We start from the raw sequence: 10,675 nt of genomic DNA, 5'->3' as shown, positions 1-10,675 counted from the left end.
ATCGTTGATAACAGACAGAAGCAATGATCGTTGCATGCCAGCCATCAAATGCAGCAGAGCCTTGTGCTAATCTTGTCGCACGCCATCGTCGCAAGCAATCCCATCTTATGGTGTGCTAATTGCCACTTGCCGATCACACATTATTTTTTTGTTATTGTTATTATATTAATTACTAATAATAAAAATAATTAATTATTGTCACATATATTATTATTATTGACAATATTATTAATAACAATAGAAATAATAATAATAATAATAATAATAATAATAATAATTGTTGAGTGCATGAAGAACACCAGGTCGGCCATGCAACTAGTTCCATCCCAGAACGGATTGCTTCATCTCTTATATACGAGCAGAGCATGTGGGCAAGCATGAGCCGATCAGAGGAGAGAACAACCAGGGAAACATACCGACCAGAAATATATGCCGAGCCAATACTCATCCCCAGGAAAGCGGGAACACGATCCCACAAAACCGCGGTAGTTGCGTTTCTCCCAGAACGGTTGAAGGACACGCGAGATCCACGTTTGCCCACAATCTAACAGTTAGAGTCCCATGAGGGGCTACCACCACCCGAAAAAGGAGGAATCAGGGGCAAACGGAAAACGTGGGACAAAGGGCGGCTATAAAAGAGAAAGACATCGAAGAAGATAGGGAGATAAAAAAAGAGAGAGAGGGGAAACGCTGCCAAATTGCAACCAGGCCATTTCCTTACAAATTTCCTGAAATCATATTACACTGTTTTCCCGTAAACACCTTGTGCTAACTTAGGCATCGGAGGGTTTACGCCGGCAAAACCACCGGCGTCTCTGATCCGTTTTTGGTGAACGCAGGTCTAGCGAGGGAAAAGAAGGTGATTCCAGCCTGAGTGGTTCGAGCAACAGTCAATAACGTAAACGTTGGTGAAAGAATCTGGTCGGTCTAAGGACGAGCAGATTTCAGCATCAACATTTTGGCGCCGTCTGTGGGGAGCTGGATAAAAAGCTACCACCGAATTAGGAAGTACCGGAGAAACAGCGAACGGTTAAACATGGATGTGACGAGGAAGGACGCTCTGAGGGAGGATAACGAAGCTGGGGAGACAATCACTCTTCGGGAAATTGCAAATGAAGCCCGAGAGAGGATGACGCAAGATAGACTGGAGCGGATGGAGAAACAAATGGAGACTCTTGCGGCCGTATTGTTTGAGCTGAGGGACGAGCGGAGAAGAGATTGCGAAACCCCCGTGGGAAGAGATGGAGTTGGAGCAGAACCCAACCTCCGGGGGCGTAGAGTCGGGGAAATCCCCCCGTACGGAGACCAACCTAACGGGGTGCATCCCCACCGAAGTACTGGTCGGGTCCCAGGGGAACACGTTGATGAAGGGAGAGACCAACCTCGCCCCGGACGGACACTGGAAATAAATGGCCGAGGGGCCAGTGTTGATGAAGGAGAGCTCAGACAGCGATTGCAGAACGCCGAGCAGGAGCGAGACCAGATAGCTGCACGTGATCCTGATCGTGCTGTAGAATTGGAGGGGGAGGTGCGCAGATTGGCGCAGGTGATAGAGGAGATGCAGGGCAAGAGAAAGCCCCCGAGCTGGAGGATAATGCTAGATGAAGAATCTCCGTTGTCAACGGAGATCATGAGTACCATAATCCCAAAGGATTTCCGCTTCCCCGACCTCAAATACTCCGGGCGAAGTGACCCGTTGGTACACATTGAGCGTTTCAACGACATGACGGGTGTGCAGGGGCTGACACCAGCTCAGAGATGTAGGGTGCTCCCGTTGACCCTAGAGGGACGAGCCCGAGAATGGTACCGCAAGCTACCCCGAGGAGGAATAAAGGGGTATGAGCAGATATGCCAGGAGTTGGCCGAGCAGTTTCGGGGGGCAGTGGCCCCAGAGGATGACATGATGGAATTGATGGGGATGAGACAGGAGGAGCACGAGTCCCTGCGAGATTTTATAAAGCGATACCACCGAGCCGTACTTGATTTGGGAGCTTTCAATCACCCGCAGGCGTTGAAGGGTTTAAAGGAGGGTGTGAGGATAGGCCGGCTATGGTATAACCTGAGAAGCCCCCTGGTGCAGAATTATTCAGCAGGATATGAGCAGGCAAAGAGAGATATCGAAATAGAGGAAGAAAAATCGGCAAAGATAAAGAGTGAACAGCTGGAGGAGCTAAGACGAAAGGAAAGGAGAACTCCCAATGGGAGCAGGTCGGGAAAGCGAGCTGGGGAACCCTCAGAAAGGGGCGGAACATCAGCTAGATCCCGCCCTTACCCCATAGCTACAAGATCACAACAGTTCCAGCACAATCGGGCTCAGCCTCCACGTCTCCCATTCCCAGATCGGCAGCGAGAATTCCGGCAGATAGCTGCCGACCCCTATCATAACACTCCCAGAGCATCACATGCAACCAATCCCAGGGCCAGACGACCAGATCAGTTAGCAACTATGCCAGCCCGAGATGACGTTCATGATAGCCGAGCCGTTCAGCTGGTAGACCAGAGCTTGACATATAGACAACACACTCCACTAAAGATCTCCATGGAGGAATTGTATGAGAGGATTGAGGGACGAGGCCTGCTATACCCCCCGGCCCCAATAACAAAACCAACTCACCGACGGGATAAGAGCAGATTCTGCAAGTTCCACGACACTCACGGTCACACTATCAACCAATGCCGTGACCTGAAGACTCAGGTGGAGGATTTAGTGAGGAACCGATACTTGGACGAGTATGTAGATGGAATATCCCCTGCCACGGAATCACAGTACACACGGGATGAAGGAGTTGAGAGGAGTTTAGAACGTGAGCAACCGACCGTCCGTGTGATAGCAGGAGGGCCAACATTGGCCGGAGATTCGAACAGGGCGCGAAAGAACTATGGGAGATACGCCCTGACTAGCAAAGAAGTGCTTTTCAATTTGCCAGCAGCCAAGAGGGCAAAAGTACGGCAAGTTCCTATTATGTGGACAGAGAATGACGAAGAGGGCATTTTGTACCCTCACGAGGATGCACTGGTAATTAAAGCGTTGGTGGCCAGTACAGAATTACGGCGAATACTGGTAGATACGGGCAGCTCAGTAGACATTCTGTTTAAGTCGGCCTTAGATGATATGGGGATTTCAGACTTAAAGCTGGAGCGAACGAATACATCCTTGAAGGGATTTGGAGGGGGACGGTTAACTCCCATGGGGGTCATTGAACTCCCGATTACTGTGGGGACAAAGCCATTTGAAAGAACGATGATGCTGGACTTTGTAGTGGTAGAGGAAAGAAGTCCTTATCAGATGATATTGGGGAGACCATTCATGAGGATAAGCCAATGCGTAATATCCACGCATTATCTGGCGCTGAAGTACCGAATAAATGGAGTTGTGGGTGTAGTGAAGGGCGACCAGAGAATGGCCAGGAGCTGTTATGCTACAGCGGCCAAGGAAACGCGGCAGGTGACCTCTCTGGATAATCGAGGGGATTCAAAAAATGGCCGCCAGGAACCTGTTGAGAAGCTGAAGGAAGTTGTTGTAAGCAGGAGCGACCCTAGCAAAGTGGTTAAGGTCGGATCAGAATTAGGCGAAGCAATAAAAGGCGAGCTGGTGAAGTGTCTACAGTCCCATGCGGACATATTTGCCTGGTCTCATGAGGATATGCCAGGTATTGACCGCGGGATAGCTTGTCACAAGCTGGCGGTCAAAAGAGGGGCAAGGCCGGTGAGGCAGAAAAGGAGGTGCTTCAACCACGAAAGGTACGAGGCCATAAATGCCGAGGTGGAAAAGCTACTGAAAGCAGGATTTATAAGGGAAGCTAAGTACCCGGAGTGGATTTCCAATGTGGTACTGGTAAAGAAGGCCAATGGGAAGTGGAGAATGTGTGTAGACTTCACGGACCTCAATAAGGCATGCCCGAAGGACAGCTTCCCCCTGCCGAAAATAGATCAGCTGGTGGACTCAACCGCGGGTCATAGTCTGCTCAGTTTCATGGATGCCTTCTCCGGATACAACCAGATACCCATGAACGAGCAGGATGAGGAAAGCACCACCTTTATAACTAACATGGGTTTATTTTGTTACAGGGTGATGCCCTTTGGCCTGAAAAATGCAGGAGCTACCTATCAAAGGTTGGTGAACAAGGTCTTCAAACCATTGATCGGTCGCACTATGGAAGTATATGTGGACGATATGATCACCAAGTCAAGAGAACCGAGGGATCATGTGAAGCACTTGGAAGAGACTTTCGAATTGCTGAGGAGGTACAAAATGAAGCTGAACCCGGAGAAATGTGCATTTGGGGTCAGCTCGGGCAAATTCTTGGGATACCTGGTGAGCCATCGAGGTATTGAGGCCAACCCGGAGAAGATACGGGCGGTGATAGAAATGAGGTCCCCACGAACAGTTAAGGAGGTGCAGAGCCTTACGGGGAAGCTGGCAGCATTGAACCGATTCATTTCACGAGCCACTGATAAGTGCCACCCTTTCTTCCAAATCATAAAGAAAGGAAAGAAGATGGAATGGACACCAGAATGCGAGGAGGCATTTGGACAGTTGAAGGAATACCTAGCCCGCGCCCCGTTACTATCAACTCCGAGAGAGGGTGACCAGCTGCTTTTGTACTTAGCAATCTCCAAGCGGGCTACTAGCTCGGTCTTAGTGAGGGAGGAAGAAGGGAAGCAACACCCGGTATACTACACGAGCAAGGCCCTGGTGGACGCAGAAACCCGATATCCACCAATGGAGAAGTGGGCGTTGGCTCTGATAACAGCAGCACGTAAACTCCGACCATACTTCCAAGCCCACCAGATCGTTGTAATGACCGACCAGCCACTTCGGCAAGTACTCCAAAAACCAGATGCGTCTGGTCGGTTAGTAAAATGGTCCGTGGAGCTGAGCGAATTTGACCTGTCCTATAGGCCCCGAGGAGCAACCAAGGCCCAAGCCCTGGTAGATTTTATGGTGGATTGTGTTGAGCCGGGGGAAGAGGTCCAAGAGGAACAACCGGAGGAGCAAGAGGATTCAAAGGGGACATGGCTGGTAATGGTTGACGGGTCATGTAGTGAGCAAGGGTCCGGAGCAGGAGTGGTAATACGGAGCCCAGAGGGAACCGAGATAACATATGCGGTGAAGTTCGAATTTCAACTCACAAACAACCAAGCTGAGTATGAAGCCTTTATCACCGGGCTCGGACTTGCACACGCTCTCAGAGCAGAAAGAGTTGAAATTCGAGCAGATTCCCAATTGGTGTGTAATCAGCTCAATGATCAGTTTCAAGCGAGGGGAGAAAAGATGGGCCTTTATTTGAAGAAGGCGAAGCAGATGGTTAGGCTTTTCCAAGCAGTGGAGGTAAAGCAGATATCCCGGAATGAAAATTTCCGAGCAGATATGCTGGCTAGGATGGCAGCCATTGCAGACCCAAAATTACCGAAATCGGTTCCATTAGAGGTAAGGACCTCACCAAGTATTGAGGAAGAAGCAGAGGTGATGAGAGTAAGTATTGGAGAGTCCTGGATGGACCCGATTCGCGCATATGTCCGCGATGGAGTTTTACCAGAGGACAAAAGGCAAGCAAGGAAATTAAAATGCCGAGCAGCAAGGTATACGCTACTGGATGGAGTGCTGTACCGCCGAGGGTTCACCTTGCCCCTTTTGAGATGTTTGGATGATGAGGAGGCGGATTATGTGCTGAGAGAGATTCATGAGGGAATATGCGGCAATCACTCGGGAGCAAGAACTTTAGCCTTCAAGGCACTCCGGCAAGGATACTTCTGGCCAACCATACACCAGGACGCCAAAAGGATGGCAAAGAATTGTAAAACATGCCAAAGCTTCTCCGAGGTTCCTGCACAACCCCCGGAAAAGCTGACGGCGATGACATCCCCATGGCCTTTCGCCCAATGGGGAATCGATTTGATTGGTCCATTGCCTAAGGGACGAGGAGCGGCGACATATGCAATTGTGGCAATAGATTACTTCACCAAATGGGTGGAAGTAGGAGTCCTCAGCCAAATCACAGAGAGGAAGACAACAGATTTCATTTGGAAAAATATCATCTGCAGATATGGGATCCCCTACGCCATCATCACAGACAATGGGAGGCAATTTGACAACGGCAACTTCAGGGAATTTTGCCGAAACCTGGGGGTGGACCTGAAGTTTTGCACCCCCGCACACCCCCAGGCAAACGGACAAGTGGAAGCGGCCAACAAGGTGATAAAGAAGCTCCTAAAGACTAGATTGGGAGAGAAGAAGGGAGCTTGGGTCGACGAGCTAGCAGGAGTACTGTGGGCCTACAGGACAACTCACAAAACCGCCACAGGAGAAACACCGTTCGCTTTAGCCTTTGGTCATGAGGCGGTAATCCCAGCAGAGATTGGAGTGGGAACACATCGGACGGAATATTTCATTGAGGAGCAAAATGACGAGCAGATTTGCTTAAGTCTGGACCTGCTGGAGGAGAGAAGGGAAGGAGCAGCACAGAAAGTGGCCCAGTGCCAGCAAAGGGTCATGCGTTATTACAACAAGAACGTACGCGTAAGGCAGTTCCGAGCAGGAGATTGGGTACTTAGGAGGGTGAACCAGAACACCAGGAATCCTAACCATGGCGCTCTTGGCCCAAAGTGGGAAGGTCCGTACAGGGTGATACGAGCCACTGGACCGGGAGCTTATAAGTTAGCGTACCAGGATGGACGAGACGTGAAAAGGTCGTGGAACGCCGAACACTTGAAGAAATATTTCCAGTAAGCAGAGTCCTCTACTGAATTCCCATTTTGATAAGTTATTTCTGTTAACCGCATGACGGCTTGATGCGCATGTAAATATTCAGTAGTTTTGTAATACACTCAAATTTGAAATAAAGATGAATTCAGCACGAAATCCCTTTGCTAACAAGCTCAACAAGAATTTTACTAAGGCCAGCGAGTGCCTATTTCTGTTCGGTCAGTGAAGACCAGCAGCTAATTTTCCTAAGGCCAGCGAGTGCCTATTTCTGTTCGGTCAGCGAAGACCAGCAGCTAATTTTCCTAAGGCCAGCGAGTGCCTATTTCTGTTCGGTCAGCGAAGACCAGCAGCTAATTTTCCTAAGGCCAGCGAGTGCCTATTTCTGTTCGGTCAGTGAAGACCAGCAGCTAATTTTACTAAGGCCAGCGAGTGCCTACTTCTGTTCGGTCAGTGAAGACCAGCAGCTAATTTTACTAAGGCCAGCGAGTGCCTATTTCTGTTCGGTCAGTGAAGACCAGCAGCTAATTTTACTAAGGCAAGCGAGTGCCTACTTCTGCTCGGTCAACGAAGACCAGCAGCTAAAGCTTCGAAAATTCCACTAAGGCAACAAAGTGCTTGTTTCTGCTCGGTCAACGAAAGACCAGCAGCTAATTCTACGAGAAGTTTACTAAGGCAAGTAAATACCTACACCTACTCGGTCCACTAAGAAACCAGCAGGCAAGATCAGATAAGTCGTGCAATTATTTTGCAGAAGCAGTCTATGAGTAGACATTAAACAAGGGAGCCAATAAAGAACATCTAAAAATTTATTAATGTTCAGTTGGTTACAAAACTAATGAAAATCTAAAGTCTATACAAAAATAGACCTAAGGATTAGGAGGGACAGCGGCTTCAGCAGGTGAAGGATCTGTTGTCCCGGGAGGTGGGAGGTCAGCAATCTCGGGAGGAGGGGGCACGGACCCCTGTCCCACTTCAAAGACACGCAGCCCAGCTTCTCCCTCCTGCACCCCATCCGAAGGAGCATCCACCTGTTCCTGCTCACCTTGCTCCTTATCTGCTTGGTCGACCCCCGCCATATACCGCTGCACTCCGGCCTCCAGCTTGCTCATGTCCAGCTCGGGATATTCATCCTTAAGCACAGACATGATACACTTATAGGAGAAGGCAACCCCAGAATCATACTCGGCATCCAGCCGGTCGTCCACATCAGCGGATTTGCCTTTCTCCTCAGCCAGCTGCTCACCCAAGGATTTAATTTCCTCCTCAAGGGTGGCCCTCAGAGTATCCCTTTCAACTTGAGTAGCCTGAAGATCAGATCTCAGGTCACCCAACTCGCCCTCAAGCTGGGAGGAAGTGGACTCAGCAACTGCAACTTTCTCCTCTAGCTCCATATTCAGCTTGTTCAGCTCAGCCAGCTTCTCCTTGGAGCGATCAGCAGAGTCAGCCTTCTTCTTCAACTCCTGATTGTCGGCTTGAAGCTTCTTCTCATGACGCGCGGACCCGGTCTTGTAGCACGAGACCATTGTGGCCAGCCTGAAGGAAACTCTCTGAACAGAAGCAGCCAACTCGGAGAGGCTCATGCTCTCGATGTCCTTCACCATCTTGGGCCCAACCGATCTTTTATAGTCTTTCTGATATGGACTCAGGTAATCACCTTGATCCCGAGACGGGAGAGGAGAAGATCGGTCCCCAGACTGCAAGCTGACCTCAGGGCCCTTGTCGGAGGTTTTATCCCCACCACTCTTACGAGGTGGAGGAGGAGGCAGAGCAGGAATAGGCGCCTTAGAAGGACCAACGCTAGGTTTCTTCGGAGGAGGAGGAGGGTTGCTAGAGCTGCTCGGAGCCCGACCACGCTTCCTGCTCATCGCGCTGAGGATCTTGTTATCCATTCCAGCGGCTAAATCCACTAGGCCCGAACCGACCAGGTTTGTTGGAGACAGGAGGTCTTGGCAGGTAGAAGCGTTCACCAGAGCAGTTTCCACCTGAAGCAAGGGTCGATCTTCAAGCCCCCCGATCAGACCCCACGACTCTGAAATAGCACAAAAGGTTATAGAACCCAATAAGTAGCAATTTAATTAAGAATATAGGCAAAAATGAGCGACCTGGGGTGACAAAATGGGTGGGAAGATAAAGATCCCCACCAAGCGACCGAACTGCTGGGCACCATTTCCCTCCAGCAAAGAAGAATTTGTTCTTCCAATTTTTGCAAGAAGATGGAAACCCAGTGATCGGTTTCCTCTTTGCAGAACTGGACATAAAGTAGTACCAGCCCGCCTCCTTCGGGCTACTCCGCAGCTGATACAGATGTTTCACTTCAACAAGGGAAGGCTCCTCCAACCCGCACCTCTCCCACAACACAAACATTGCCGAGAGAACCCTCCACCCATTTGGGTGTAGCTGACCTGGGGCCAGGTGCATACCGCTCAGTATCTTAGCAAAATAAGGTTGGAGGGGCAGCCGAGCTCCTAGTTTGAAACTCTCCAAGTGCATCGTCACATACCCTTTCGGAGGCCGACTGGGGACATCCCCTTTTCCAGGAACTACAAGAAGAATCTCGTTGGGGATATTGTAGAGATTCCTAAGTTTAAATAAATCGGTGGGGGTAGTGGCGCAAGCCAGGAAATCAATAGGGTAGGAATCAGCCTCCACCCTATGACCTAGGTGCCTTTTCTGAGCAGGTCGGCTCGGTCCGGAGCTGCTTCCCTCACCATCACCTACTCCTTCAGGGAACCCAACCCCACCAGAACCGTGATTCTCACCAGAGCCCGACGCAGGTCCACCTCTATTCCCTACAAGCTCTAATTCGGGGGAAGGAGAGATAACCAAAGGGCGTGGGTATTCAAGGGTACTCCTGCCATGGGAATGACCTACATTACTGGAGGGTCCTAAGTTATCAGTGGGTATTGGCACATCGAAGCCTGAGTCCCCTGACTCTTCATCACCCTCATCAACAATCAACTTCCTCTTCCGATTTGACATACCGGAATCCCAGAAAGGAAACAGAGAAAACTCGAGTATATGGACACAAAGAAGGCAACACAGAACCCAATCAACAACAACCAGAGGAGAAGTTAAAAGGACTATACCTGGAATAGACTGACACTGATAGCGCCGCCGTGACACAGAAAACACCCGGCGAATGGATACTCCGGACGCTGGAAGTGTGAGCAAAGTACAGAGAGAATTTGGTTGACGGCGGAGAAACGAATAACAAAATGATGAAGACCCCAGTTTAGGGATTTAAAACGAAAAGGGGAAAAGGGAAGCATTTAAGTGATGGGATATGCCAGCTCACCCCCCCCATATATCGAGGATGGATAGCCCGTCGTTTCAAATTTCAAATACGAAGAGTCTGGAGATGCCGCGTCACCAACCGTTACAAGGGGCCAGGTTATATGTAAGCCCAGATATGCTATGTACAGGTCACTTAGGCCCATGCTCAGATCGGGGCCTCCTCAGTAGAAAAATAATACATCAGGTCAGGCCCGTCTCAGTAAAAAGAGGGTCAGATGAGAAGCTCCCTGGGCTGGTGTGATTTGACCATCAGTTTCTACTCTTAACTCATTTCACTCGCCAGACCAGAAACTGGGGGACTGGTGTTGAGTGCATGAAGAACACCAGGTCGGCCATGCAACTAGTTCCATCCCAGAACGGATTGCTTCATCTCTTATATACGAGCAGAGCATGTGGGCAAGCATGAGCCGATCAGAGGAGAGAACAACCAGGGAAACATACCGACCAGAAATATATGCCGAGCCAATACTCATCCCCAGGAAAGCGGGAACACGATCCCACAAAACCGCGGTAGTTGCGTTTCTCCCAGAACGGTTGAAGGACACGCGAGATCCACGTTTGCCCACAATCTAACAGTTAGAGTCCCATGAGGGGCTACCACCACCCGAAAAAGGAGGAATCAGGGGCAAACGGAAAACGTGGGACAAAGGGCGGCTATAAAAGAGAAAGACATCG

The 10,675-nt window shown here is 49.9% G+C and overlaps 2 protein-coding genes across 3 annotated transcripts in view; one reads left to right on the top strand and one right to left on the bottom strand.

Moving 5' to 3' along the window:
- The window catches only part of LOC102621281 (nuclear poly(A) polymerase 4-like), a 32,795-nt gene that overhangs the window by 9,844 nt on the left and 12,276 nt on the right, over positions 1 to 10,675 (top strand). The window lies entirely within an intron of this gene.
- Positions 1 to 10,675, bottom strand: part of LOC102620354 (hypothetical protein) — a 32,483-nt gene that overhangs the window by 15,341 nt on the left and 6,467 nt on the right. The gene's annotated exons all lie outside the window — the stretch shown is intronic.

Source organism: Citrus sinensis, chromosome 1, assembly GCF_022201045.2.
Source record: "Citrus sinensis cultivar Valencia sweet orange chromosome 1, DVS_A1.0, whole genome shotgun sequence".
In the NCBI taxonomy this organism is placed as follows: domain Eukaryota; kingdom Viridiplantae; phylum Streptophyta; class Magnoliopsida; order Sapindales; family Rutaceae; genus Citrus; species Citrus sinensis.
This window is presented reverse-complemented; position numbering and strand designations above follow the sequence as displayed.